The following is a 14,702-nucleotide window of genomic DNA, read 5'->3' as shown; positions in this document are numbered from 1 at the left end:
GAAAGGGAAAAACCTACAACCAAGATTACTCTACCCAGCAAGGATCTCATCAGATTTGATGGAGAAACTAAAACCTTTACAGACAAGCAAAAGTTAAAAGAATTCAGCACCACAAAACCACCTTTATAACAAATGCTAAAGGAATTTCTCTAAGTGGGAAACAGAAGAGAAGGAAAAGACCTACAAATACAAACCCAAAACAATTAAGAAAATGGTAATAGGAACAGATATCAATAACTACCTTAGATGTAAATGCATTAAATGCTCCAACCAAAGACACAGACTGGATGAATGGATACAAAAACAAGACCCATATCTATGCTGCCTACAAGAAACCCACTTCAGACCTAGGACACATACAGACTGAAAGTGTGCGGATGGAAAAAGATATTCGATGCAAATGGAAATCAAAAGAAAGCTGGAGTAGCAATTCTCATATCAGACAAAATAGACTTTAAAATAAAGACTATTACAAGAGACAAAGGACAGTACATAATGATCAAGGGATCAATCCAAGAAGAAGCTATAACAATTGTAAATATTTATGCACCCAACATAGGAGCACCTCAGTACATAAGGCAAATGCTAACAGCCATAAAAGGGGAAATCGACAGTAACACAATCATAGTAGGGGATTTTAACACCACACTTTCACCAATGGACAGATCATCCAAAATGAAAATAAATAAGGAAACACAAGCTTTAAATAATACATTAAACAAGATGGACTTAATTGATATTTATAGGACATTCCACCCAAAAACAACAGACTACACTTTCTTCTCAAGTGCTCATGGAACACTCTCCAGGGTAGATCACCTTGAGTCACAAATCAAGCCTTGATAAATTTAAGAAAACTGAAATCTTATCAAGTATCTTTTCCAACCACAACACTATGAGACTAGACAACAATCACAGGAAAAAAACTGTAAAAAATACAAACACATGGAGGCTAAACAATACACTATTAAATAACCAAGAGATCACTGAAGAAATCAAAGAGGAAATAAAAAAAAAAACCTAGAAACAAATGACCATGAAAACACTATGACCCAAAACCTATGGGATGCAGCAAATGCAGTTCTAACAGGGTAGTTTATAGCAATACAATGCTACCTCAAGAAACATCTCAAATAAAACACTTAACCTTACACCTAAAGCAATTGGAGAAGGAAGAAGGAAAAACACCCAAAGATAGCGGAAGGAAAGAAATCATAAAGATCAGAGCAGAAATAAATGAAAAAGAAATGAAGCAAACAATAGCAAAGGTCAATAAATCTAAAAGCTGGTTCTTTGAGAAGATAAACAAAATTGATAAACCATTAGCCAGACTCATCAAGAAAAAAAGGGAGAAGACTCAAATCAACAGAATTCGAAATGAAAAAGGAGAAGGAACAACTGACACTGCAGAGATAAAAAGCTTCATGAGAGATTACTATAAGCAACTCTATGCCAATAAAGTGGACAATCTGGAAGAAATGGACAAATTCTTAGAAAAGTGCAACCTTCAGGGACTGAACCAGGAAGAAATAGAAAATATAAACAGACCAATCACAAGCAATGAGATTGAAACTGTGATTAAAAATCTTCCAACAAACAAAAGCCCAGGACCAGATGGCTTCACAGGCAATTTCTATCAAACATTTAGAGAAGAGCTAACACCTATCGTTCTCAAACTCCTCCAAAATATAGCAGAGGAAGGAACACTACTGGGCATATACCCCGAGAAAACCATAATTCCAAAAGAGACATGTACCACAATGTTCATTGTAGCACTGTTTACAATAGCCAGGACATGGAAGCAACCTAGGTGTCCACTGACAGATGAATGGATAAAGAAGATGTGGCACATATATACAATGGGATTTTACTCAGCCATAAAAGGAAACAAAATTGAGTTATTTGTAGTGAGGTGGAGGGACCTAGAGTCTGTCATACAGAGTGAAATAGGTCAGACCGAGAAAAACAAATACCGTATACTAACACATATATATGGAACCAATAAAAGGTTCAGATGAGCCTAGGGGCAGGACAGGAATAAAGACGCAGATGTAGAGAATGGACTTGAGGACATGGTGAGGGGAAAGGGTAAGCTGGGATGACGTGAGAGAGTGGCACTGTTATATATACACTACCAAATTTAAAGCAGATCGCTAGTGGGAAGCAGCCACATAGCACAGGGAGATCAGCTCGCTGCTTTGTGACCACCTAGAGGGGTGGGATAGGGAGGGTGGGAGGGAGACGCAAGAGGGTGGGGATATGGGGATATATGTATACATATAGCTGATTCACTTTGTTGTACAGCAGAAACTAACACACCATTGTAAAGCAATTATACTCCAATAAAGATGTTAAAAATAAATAAATAAATAGTAAAAAGACTAAATGGTTTGTCTTCATTGCAAATGTCTTTGGATGCCCTTTTGAAAATTTACATTTTTTTTCCTTCTTTAGGTTGTCCGTAGAATATTTTTTCACCCTGATTTCATCACTTGAATGCATTTTAGAACTTACGTTCTAGAAAGAGACATGATGGAGGAAAAGGCCTGTACCATGGGTCAGAATGTTTTATAGGTTAGCAAAGAAATCAAGTAGTGACACCTAACAAACATCTGATGGAGAAGGAAAAGCTTATCCTTGATAGAACGTCAATGCCAAAATCTCTCTAAGGATTGCTGCCAAGACAGGCAGAAGCTAGTGTAAAAGTTCTTCGGGAATATCTAGGAGGAGTCAAGCAATTTTCATATACTGAGGTGGCACAAGGATAACCGGCACTTGAGAAGCAAGAAAACTGCACGTGAAAGCAACTGGAAAATGCTTCCTCTTGTGTGACTGCTCCACCAGAATCCCCAGAAAGAGCTGCTTTCTATGACTAAAGTCAAATCCAGACAAAAATATAAAGGCACGCTGCAGGAGATGGCAGAGTTGACATGGGGACACCCTTTTTGAAAACTTTCAAACCCACCCACTGCTACATTCATGTTGCTACCATAGGAAGAACCTCATCTCCTTAATGGCAGGAACCCAAGTTTTGAAATGGACAGCACACACCTTTGAGAGAGTCCCCCCAAACCAAGACTCCATTGTGTTTCTAAGTTCCAGACTTATATGAATAAAAGCAGGGCTGGCCCTGAGCAAAGTCAGGAGTTTCTGCTTCCTCAACACTTCTTCTTACCACCTCTTTTGAGCCTGACACAGCACCACCAGCTATTTCTCTCACCTAACTGTGAGGGATTCAGTTAGATGCCTCCAGTCATCTAAGGTTTCCACTGCAACACCTGACTATATTTGGGTAAAATTTGCCACATATAGTCAAATATGGGCTATGTACTAAAAGAGGCAACCAAAGAAGATTATTAAACCAAGTTTTACAATTGCCCTGTGAGTGAAATTGTGACACTCGACTGTGTTCTTTATTTACCAGTTTCAACTTCTTCCCTGAATGATAGTTTTAAGAACAATTCAGGAAAGACCTTAGGGCTTTCCTTTGTGTCCAGGACTCTTCTTTTCAAAATAAGCCTTCTCTTTCAAGCATGACACTGATGTGGCCGCTATTAACATCTCTCCATTACTGCCCTTAGAAATAAAACTTTCACATACCTGGTCTCATTTATTCAGAATACTAGTCGTTGACGTTATTGTGGAAGTGAGAGTTATTCTAATACCTACATTTGTTCAGTTGAAATCCATACATCTTCTGAATGTCATTTCAATTTAACTAAATTAATAAGGTAGGCATTAACTGCTTACAACATGTAAAGAACTGATTTGGGAGAGTGGGATAATATAAAGAAAATATTAGCTCATCTATGCCCTAAAGTAGTTTACATTTGGGGTGACCAGACACACACTAAGCAAATAGTTTACCAACCTAGACCAGCCTGCATTGAACAACATACTCCAAAAATATTTGTTGAATGAGTTTACCAACCTAGACCAGCCTGCATTGAACAACATACTCCAAAAGTATTTGTTGAATGAGTGAATGAAGAACAAAGAACTGTTTGAATGAGCAACTCAGATATCAGGGACAGCAGAGAAGTGCTTAAGACCTTGTTATCATAGGATGAGTAAACCAAATTATCCAGAATTATGCAAGTGTGTTCCCCTTGCAGAGTACCCTTTCTACCCTAAGAAGTAACTGTGAATCGTTCATGGTTACCTCTATAGGTAGAGACTTAAAGTTGAATGCAGGGAAGTCACATTTCCCCTCCTTTGGCATAGTTCTCCATCCTGAATCTATGCTGTCTGCTGAACAAGGCCTTTGGAAACCCCACCACCCCAGATTACTTTTGGGTCCAGAGAAATCTCTTTGTAGTGCATCAGTGTGAGTATAAATTGAAGACTAGACAAAATATACAGAGTCCCCTACTTACAATGGTTCAACTTAGGATTTTTCAGCTTCTCAATGGTGCAAAATTGATACATATTCAGTAGAAACCACACTCCAAATTTTGAATTTGGATCTTTTCCTGGGCTAGCAATATATTGTAGGGGAACAAAATTTGCTAACCCAAAATGTATATTTGGCATGTTGATTATTTTGAGAAAAAGAGTCAAGGCCCAAAAGACCCTAGAAGAAACTTTGACCTTCCCCCTAACTGCCTAAAAGAATTTAGATGGAGGGTATGTTCCCAGAACAGAGCTATCACCAGAGATATCTGCAAGGAATATGGGGAAGGTGTGGTGGGAGAAACTCTACAGGGCCTAGAGTTCAGAGTCTACTCTATGCAGCATTGTCTCTGCAGGGCCAAGCAAACATTTATTTATCAGACATTTGCTCTTCCATCTCCGTGTGAATTGCCTTCCTCCCCTTTGAAGTCCCAACCCCTACCTCCAACACCCTCTTTAGTCTTTAGCTGAAGATGGTACTTAAGGTGAAGGTTTCAACTATTTTGGTGAATTACTCAGTTTTCCTGGGTCTCTCCCATGTATACACGTTATCAAACTTCTGTGTGATTTTTTTTCCTGTCTCATGCCAATTTAATTCTTAGACCATCCAGAAAAACCTAGAAGGGTAGAGGAAAATTTCTTCCTCCCAGACAGTACTCTCAAGATGCTGGGCAGTGGCACTGACCACAGCTCCCAGTCAGCCATGTGATCACGAGGGTAAATAACCGATACATTTATAACATTCTGTACACATACAACCATTCTGTTTTTCACTTTCGACACAGTACTCAACAAATCACATGAGATATTCAATGCTTTATTATAAAATAGGCTTTGTGTTAGATGATGTTGCCCAACTGTAGGCTAACGTAAGTGTTCCAAGCATGCTTAAGATAAGCAAGGCCAAACTATGGCATTCAGAAGATGAGGTGTGTTAAATGTATTTTCAACTTAACACATTTTATGATGGGTTTATTGGGAGGTAACCCCATCTTAAGTTGAGGAAGATCTGCAGTAAAAAATACAGTCTACTTGGGTGCTAGAGCAATGAAATGCCTCTCAGTTACAAAGAGAAAATCCTACATTGGGCAGCGTCATTGGAGATGCTATCTGCCATCCAAATGGTGACCAGAGTTTAACATAGTCTTTCAATAATATAAATGCTCAGCTTATCCCAGAGAAGTAGTACTATGTTGTTTAAAGTTTTGTGTTCATATCCATACTGACCTGAGCATAGCATCTCATCTTTTATCTGAGTACATTAATGTCTGTAAAGTTCAAATTAAATCTAATTGCTCAGAACTTGACTATAATAAACACTCAACTTGGGTTGGGACCAGTTGAATAGGAGGTGATAGCTAAACGCAGTGTGTGAATGAATACTTTCCAGTCCGTCTACAAACATGCTTTCCTTTAATGCCTATCTTCTCTTGGAGGGTTTCTTAATACTATATTTTTGTGGTATTTTTTTTATTACTTCCTTAATTTGTCATTCATTTAATTTTCCCATGTTGCCTTTTCATCCCAATGAGGTTTTCCTATATGCATCCTCTAATTTCTTCATGCTACTTTGTCACTGAAATGCTTTGCATTGTTTCTTTCCCTGACTGTTTATCATTTTCTTTGTTGTACAGCTTTTGGGCCTGATTAACTATTTCCTTCAAACAAGTTATAAGGTCTTATTCTCCATTTACTTTCCCATATTTCTTCCAAAATCCATGAACCCTATTTCTAAATCAGTCATCAAAATCAATGAACAGTTCTTGCAGTCTAACCCAAAGCCTTGGAACCACGATTTCTACAACATAATTAGTCTAAACATTTGCCCACACTGTTTGTTGATGAATCATCATGATGGTTTTATGGTTCCATGGGAAGTTTCTATAGCTCTTCTCTTCTAGATTTTCTCACATGCACTGAGGTTCTTAAGAAAATCAATTTAACATATTTAACGTATCAAGCTAAGCCTACCCATCTGATATGAAATTTCCATAAACTAGGAAATGTCTTCTAGACTTTAGAGCTATGCAGATTAAAACTTCACACATTTTGATCTGTAAAAAGATTAAGTGGTCGCATAACTTCTTGGAGTCTTCAACAAGTGAGGAATGTTGATTCAAATTGTGCCCTTAGGGAAAGAGAATTAGACTGGATGGGGCAAGGGCCACCCTGGGCAAAGCTGCTAAGAAACGTCCAATGAACTTGACATGTTCATAGCCCTGCAGCCTCTCTCCCTGGGAATGTTAAATATTGAACAAAGGAAGAAGAATATTTGGCATCAGAGAGCATACCTCCCCAGACCCTCTTCTGTTAGCAAGTTAATTAATGACTTATTATCGGCTTAAGTCTTCACCCCACTCTAAGGAAAATAAAAGTAGTAAGGATGAGGGAGTTTAAGATACTTTTATCACTCTCTTACCTTCCCAACCTGTGGACTAAGAGGTGACAAGGCAGGGTCCAGCAACAATTCTAGAGTTTGTAGAATTGTAGGAACTACCTGATTCCTCAAATTTATAGGCATTCTGTGATTACCCAAAGAGAAAAATTAATATAAGGTAACATCAGACACTATGTGAACATAAATATACCCATACAAAAAATAACATACAGTTAATTTTATGTTATTATAACGACTGTAAAATGTATTTTAAGTTTTTTTTTTTTTTTTTTTGCGGTACATGGGCCTCTCACTGTTGTGTTGTGGTCTCTCCCGTTGCGGAGCACAGGCTCCGGACGCGCAGGCTCAACGGCCATGGCTCACGGGCCCAGCCGCTCCGCGGCATGTGGGATCTTCCCGGATCGGGGCATGAACCCGTGTCCCCTTCATCGGCAGGCGGACTCTCAACCACTGCGCCACCAGGAAAGCCCAAGATGTTTTTAATAGAATGGACGGATAACAGTAATCTAGGATCTTTATGAGTGTCTCCTTTGAGCTCCTTTGATCCAGGGTCTCAAAGGCAGAGAGAGTGAGCTTGCTTTGGAGGAGAAGAAGGGAGAAATAAGAAATTCATTTAGGTGTGTTAGAGACAAAATCCACCAAATTGAGAAGCAGGGTTGTAACACATAAGCAGGTAGGAATTTTTGTTTTTAAGTTTAAAACAGCAAATTAGCTGCTTAGTTTTTGGTAGGAAGTAAGGTAGGAGGGGAGCAGAGAGACATTATCTGCATTCATAAACCTGGTTTCCAACATATAGATAAGAACTGAGCTTATCAACTGAAATTCATTCTAACAGTGCTAAAAATGGATATTATTATACTTATGTGCTGTGTCAAAAATTTGCAAAAAATTCTACCGTTCTAAGCAACACATTGCAGAAAATGTGACAAAACAAACAATATGATTTGCTTTCTTTATATTCATATGATACTGGCTACCTTATTCTGTTTCCTACTGTTTACCATTTAAATAAAATTTGTACGTTGATTCAGCTGACAGAAATCATAAGCCAAAGTAGCATGCTTTTTAATGTTCATAGTCTTGTTTTATGGACTTGCATTTGCCTATTAGGGACATTCCATTTTTTAAAAATAATTATTCCTGGGGGAGTGGTAATAATGATTATGAGAGAAAATATTTTTTGCAAGGAGTATGAAATTTGAAATCTTCAGAGCTGGATCTGTGAGACTCAACAGAACTTAGAATGGGTAAACAACTGTGTTGATGCAAAAAAAAAAAGAAAAAAAATTGGACTTACTAATTTTCAAATATTTTAAATGAATGAGTAATCACCTTGCAAATATCTTTGAGCATCTATGATGTCACGGCTCTTAGGTTGTGGAGACTCTTACTAGATCGAAGAGCCATATACGAGCGTGCGTATGTTTATAATATATATATGTTTACAAAGATCTGATAAGTGGAAAATATAAAAATATATAAGCTGCAGGGTTCTGTAATTCTCACTTTGTAATTAACCAACAGTATGACCTTGGGAAACTTATTTAACCATTTGGTGACTCAGTTTCCTAGTCTGTAAAATGGGGGAACATTTGCCTTAAAAGTATATTATGAGGATCAAATGAGTTTGTATATGTAAATCAACTAGAATAGAGTTTCACACACTGTAGGCCCTGTATAGGGTTGGCTTATTTTTGTTACAGGGACAACATGGAGAAGAGAGTTTATATATCCTAGAAGTTTGGTTAGACAGAGCTGAGTCAGTTCAATATGGGCTAAAAGGAGAGGTAGAAAGTGCACAGTGAGGAGTCAGAAAGGATATTACAGGCACTGAGAACAGCTTCTGTCGGGTGCAAAGGTGAAAGGTATAAACCCCTGGTATGTTTTATTTCTAGAGCTAAAGTGTGGGGAAAGGGAAGCAGTGATATGAGATCAGACCAAAAAGTTAGGGCCAGATCATGAAAGGCCGTGCATGTCAACTAAGGCACTTGTATTGCATCTTGTGTGGATGACGGAGAGACACTAAACACATCTAATCAGGGAAATGACATAATCAAATTAGATTTATTTCTGGAAATGAAAAGATTGATTTTAGAACATCTTAACCGGAAGATATTGAAAGATCATAGGTCTATGACTATTTCTGAAGTTAAATGACTATTAAAGGTTAATGTATAAATAAAAAAATTAATTCACCAAGTCTAGCTTCTTATCAATAAATGATAATTTAATGCCTTTATCTAAGTGCTTCCTATAGCAAGAATCCATGGTGAATGATCCTGGGAACCACTGTGACCATAATTTTGTTCAAATCTAATGAAAAGGTTTAGCAAAATAGAATCTATATGAAAAATAGCAATGTGGACCAAATACTGAGCAGAGTGCTCAATCACTCAATAAAATTTATAGGCCATCCACCAAATGCATATATAAACTCTTTTCATGGAAAGTGAATCACAGCAATGTTATCTTCCATTGAAATAATGCTGTATAAGCTTCTTTCACTGCCACTACTCCTTTTCCTATTAATGTTAAATTTTCCATCTTCTTGGAGAGACTGGACATTCTATTCACTGAGAAAACACTTTTAAGTTGCTTGCTATATGGCAGATACTATTCTAATTGCCTTATAAATATTTGCTCTTTTAATCCCTGTAACAATTTTGTGAGGTAGATGCTGTTTTTAACTCCATTATACATACTAGGAAACTGAGCCATAGGCACGTTACAAAGGTCACAATACAGAGCCAAAATGTGAACCCAGGTAACCTGGCTTCCAAGTCTGTGTTCTTAATCGCTCCACTTACTCTCACATATGGAAAATTTTTATTCTGGAGGGAATCTAGGTAGCTTTGACTATTCAGAAAAGGCAACATTTCCTCTTATTATTCTAGCACTATTCTAGCACTGCTACAGATGTCTATAAGATGAAAATAATTCAACTTGTTTACAGATTTCAAAACTGAATGAGATTGTCTCTAAGCTGGCTCTTCCATTTGCTTCTCTATAAGAAAAGAGGCTACTCACTGACTTGAAATGAACACTCTTCACTCTTCCCTCCTCCTTATGTTAATGCCTCCTCTCTGCCCTGCCACTAATTCTGCTGAAGAGACAACCCTGCCTTTCCTTGGGTAAACAAGACTTAATGGGAAACCTGTTTTTACAGTGGTCATTGCTGGCCTTGCGTTCCTAAGACTCCAGTGCTCTCTCTGTGTTGATATCTAAAGGACCCACAGAAGGTTTAATCATTTCTGGATGAAATGCCCACCTCCAAACAGAAGATAGGGAGATGGTACATTATAAACAAACTATAAGCCAACCCAGGCTCCATGCCCAGAAAAGAGCTACATATAAATAAATGTAATAGACAAAGGAAGGAAGGAAGGAAGGAAAAACAAAGAAGGAAGTAAGAGGAAGGGAAGAGGGAGGGAGGGAGCGACAAAGGGAGCTGGGGAGGGAGAATACGTCCACCTACCTGCAGAGACTGTGAAAAAATGACTGACTGTGCAGCCATGAGATGAAAACTCCAATCTGTTCCTCTAGACAGCCTCAGGACTGCTAGAGAACCTGAACAGAATCCTTATATAGAGAGTTCTCACGGAGGGATTATCCTGCTTCTTGGCCGCATTCAAATAGGAAGCAAAAGACCAGAGCCAGATGCTGCTTCCTTAGAAGGGCCCTATGGGAAAATCAGTTCTCTAAGGGCCTCAGACATAAATGACTATGGATATTCCAAGAAAATAATTTTCTACTGGCCTACTGGCAGCCACCACAGATGGCAGATGATGAGTCTTGGTAATTGTCTTACCCACTGTAGGAGTAGTAGTTTGCCCTCCAAGGAAATTTTAAAGGAACCCTAATTAAACTATGCAAACTGCCTAAATGTGGCAACTCTATCAATGACCTGGGAGGAGTCTGTGTAAATGACAAAAGACCAGAGTTTCTAAGTGTTCTTATAAACATCATAAACAGTAAGGTGATAGCAGTGCTGAGGCTTGCCATCCTTAGCACCCTTTTTCCTTTACAACCTTTTAGGTGCAAAGATTACAAAAAAGAGGCCCATAAAAATCTCCTTAATAGGTCCTGGGTATATTGCATATCACTAACAGTAATTACTGTAACTGCTGTACTCTGAGCTCACGGAAATGGCAGGAGCATTTTTTAATTACTTTATTAATGATTTCTGAGAATTTATTCCAGTGCAGAGATCCCAAGTTCAATAGAGAGGAGGCTTCCATGTTAGCCAGATCTGCAAAATGCAGCATCTGATGCAGTAGTCCAAAATTATTCTCCTGTGCAGCCATGTTTAATAGGGAGAAATGCAGCCCAAAGTCGGTGACATCATTGCTTATCAGGCTAATAACTGTGACTTCACCCAATTTAAACACACTGAAGACACCAGTTGCAGAGGAGAGATATTTTGTAGCACATCTAATTGGCTATTGACAGGTTGAAGAGCTTTAAGTACTAGTTCTAACACACCCTTAAAACAGTTAGTGAGAGTAGCTCTTCTCAAATTATCATAATCCTGAAAGGTTCTGAACCTATCTAACACTTTCCTTAGGAGAAGCACAAAGTCCACTTCCATTATTAGCCTGTTAACTGCTACCATGTCTTTCTCTATAGAGAGAATAAATAATTGTTGTGTTTATCATATAAAAGATGAAATGGAAATATAGACAGCTCTCTTATTGAGTGTTATGTTTGCTGAGAGAGGTCATGTTTCTCTAGTATCTTTTATTGTGGAGTTCTTAGTGTCTACATTTACATTTCAAAGGGCACGGGTATCAGGAGAAGAGGGGAAGTGTTGAGGGAGGGAGAGAGAGAGAGGGACTATACTTGCATGCATCAAGATAGAACACTGAGCAATCAAAAAGAAAAGTTTGTGTGTGTGTGTAATTATTGGAAAAATCTAACTCTCTGTAAGTATCTGATTGATTTCATCTAAAACTGTTGTCTGAACACTTCTGAAATTATAAGCACACCTATACAATAAAGGTGAAAAGGGGAGATTACCTAACCACCCATTGTACTCAATATCTGTAATTAAATTTCACACGTAGCTTTATAAAATTCTAACCTTATCATCCTTATCATTCTCTATCATGACCAAGTAGAGAATAAACAAAAAATTACCTGGAATTCAAACAAAATAAATTTCAGCTACATCGAGAAAATATCTAAAGCACAAACAGCATTTTAAAAGGAATTTGTAAAGCTATTTCTTTTTTGAGAATATTTTATATGGTACCAGAATAAAAACAGAAAACAAACATTTCTTTTTTAATGCTTTGCCCTAAGGAGAATATCACATAAAATATTTTCTCACCAGTGTTTGTAACATGTTTGAGAATGTTAGTTTGAGAACTGAAAATATATAACCACTTTTTGATCTTTAATCTCAGTTTCATGGGCTTGGTCATTGCAGTTCTCTTAGGGATAAAAAAAAAAAAAAGTAGTCTTGGATCTCCTTGGACAGAAATATTTCTGAATAGGAAATAATATGCCAGAAAAGAAATGCATGCAGGAACATTAGACATAATGTTAAGAAGTCTCTTTGCTGTTTTCTTTCTTGCAAGGTCACAGCCACTTAACATTTATTTTTTTTTAATTTTTTAAAACTTGTTTTTGGAATATAATTGCTTTACAATGTTGTGTTAGTTGCTGCTGTACAATAAACTGAATCAGCTATATGCATACATATATCCCCATATCCCAACACTCTTGTGTCTCCCTCCCACCCTCCCTATTCCACCCCTCTAGGTGGTCACAAAGCTGATCTCCCTGTGCTACGCGGCTGCTTCCCACTAGCGATCTACTTTAAATTTGGTAGTGTATATATATCAGTGCCACTCTCTCACGTCGTCCCAGCTTACCCTTTCCCCTCACCATGTCCTCAAGTCCATTCTCTACGTCTGCGTCTTTATCCCTGTCCTGCCCCTAGGCTCATCTGAACCTTTTATTGGTTCCATATATATGTGTTAGCATACGGTATTTGTTTTTCTCGGTCTGACCTATTTCACTCTGCATGACAGACTCTAGGTCCAACCACCTCACTCCAAATAACTCAATTTTGTTTCCTTTTATGGCTGAGTAAAATCCCATTGTATATATGTGCCACATCTTCTTTATCCATTCATCTGTCAGTGGACACCTAGGTTGCTTCCACGTTCTGGCTATTGTAAACAGTGCTACAATGAATATTGTGGTACATGACTCTTTTTGAATTATGGTTTTCTCGGGGTATATGCCCAGTAGTGGGATTGCTGGGTCATATGGTAGTTCTATTTTTAGTTTTTTAAGGAACCTCCATACTGTTCTCCATAGTGGTTGCATCAATTTGCATTCCCAGCACAGTGCAAGAGGGTTCCCTATTCTCCACACCCCCTCCAGGATGTATTGCCTGTAGATTTTTTGATGATGGCCATTCTGACTGGTGTGAGGTGATACCTCATTGCAGTTTTGATTTGGATTTCTCTAATGACTAGCGATGTTGAGCATCCTTTCATGTGTTTGTTGGCAATCTGTATACCTTCTTTGGAGAAATGTCTATTTAGGTCTCTTCTCCCATTTTTGGATTGGGTTGTTTGTTTTTTTGATATTGAGCTGCATGAGCTGCTTGTATATTTTGGAGATTAATCCTTTGTCAGTTGCTTCAGTTGCAAATATTTTCTCCCATTCTGAGGGTTGTCTTTTCGTCTTATTTATGGTCTCCTTTGCTGTGCAAAAGCTTTTAAGTTTCATTAGATCCCATTTGTTTATTTTTGTTTTTATTTCCATTTCTCTAGAAGGTGGGTCAAAAAGGATCTTGCTGTGATTTATGTCATAGAATGTTCTGCCTATGTTTTCCTCTAAGAGTTTTATAGTGTCTGGCCTTACATATAAGTCTTTAATCCGTTCTGAGTTCACTTTTTGTGTATGGTGTTAGGGAGTGTTCCAATCTCATACTTTTACATATAGCTGTCCAGTTTTCCCACCTCCATTTATTGAAGAGGTTGTCTTCTCCATTGATATTCTTGTCTCCTTTATCAAAGATTAGGTGACCATATGTGCATGGGTTTATCTCTGGGCTTTCTATCCTGTTCCATTGATCTATCTTTCTGTTTTTGTGCCAGCACCATATGGTCTTGATTACTGTAGCTTTGTAGTAGTAGTCTGAAGTCAGGGAGCCTGATTCCTCCAGCTCCATTTGTCTTTCTCAAGATTGCTTTGGCTATTTGGGGTATTTTGTGTTTCCATGCAAATTGTGAAATTTTTTGTTCTAGTTCTGTGAAAAATGCCAGTGGTAGTTTGATAGGGATTGCATTGAATCTGTAGATTGCTTTGGGTAGTGTAGTCATTTTCCTAATGTTGATTCTTCCAATCCAAGAACATGGTATATCTCTCCATCTGCTTGTATCATCTTTCTTTCATCACTGTCTTATAGTTTTCTGCATACAGGTCTTTTGTCTCCTTAGGTAGGTTTATTCCTAGGTATTTTATTCTTTTTGTTGCAATGGTAAATGGGAGTGTTTCCTAAATTTCTCTTTCAGATTTTTCATCATTAGTGTATAGGAATGCAAGAGATATCTGTGCATTAATTTTGTATCCTGCTACTTTACCAAATTCATTGATGAGCTCTAGTACGTTTCTGGTAGCATCTTCAGGATTCTCTATGTATAGTATGTCATCTGCACACAGTGACAGTTTTACTTCTTTTCCGATTTGGATTCCTTTTATTTCTTTTTCTTCTCTGAGTGCCATGGCTAAAACTTCCAAAACTATGTTGAATAATAGCTGGAAGAGTGGGCAGCCTTGCCTTCTTCCTGATCTTAGAGGAAATGGTTTCAGTGTTTCACCACTGAGAACGATGTTGGCTGTGGGTTTGTCATATATGGCCATTATTATGTTGAGGTAAGTTCCCTCTATGCCT

The sequence above is a fragment of the Delphinus delphis genome, chromosome 7, assembly GCF_949987515.2.
Source record: "Delphinus delphis chromosome 7, mDelDel1.2, whole genome shotgun sequence".
NCBI lineage: Eukaryota > Metazoa > Chordata > Mammalia > Artiodactyla > Delphinidae > Delphinus > Delphinus delphis.
Note: the sequence above shows the minus strand (reverse complement) of the source record.